We start from the raw sequence: 235 nt of genomic DNA, 5'->3' as shown, positions 1-235 counted from the left end.
CCCCCGATGATACGGGGTACTGGACCCTGGCAACACGTTGAGGTGGCCGTTATCGCCAGGGGCAAGCAACAAGCTATCCAATGCCCTGTAAGGTCAGAACCTGAAAGCTCTAGCCGGCGGGGCCAGTGCCGGCCACACGCCTGGAGCCAACCGCGGCGCGGGCTGCAAGGAACCTAACACAGGCAAAAGTCTAGTCACAGACATGTTCTGTCTTTGCATGGCAGATAGCACAAGC

The sequence above is a fragment of the Trypanosoma equiperdum genome, assembly GCF_001457755.1.
Source record: "Trypanosoma equiperdum strain OVI genome assembly, contig: ctg_1094, whole genome shotgun sequence".
NCBI lineage: Eukaryota > Euglenozoa > Kinetoplastea > Trypanosomatida > Trypanosomatidae > Trypanosoma > Trypanosoma equiperdum.
Note: the sequence above shows the minus strand (reverse complement) of the source record.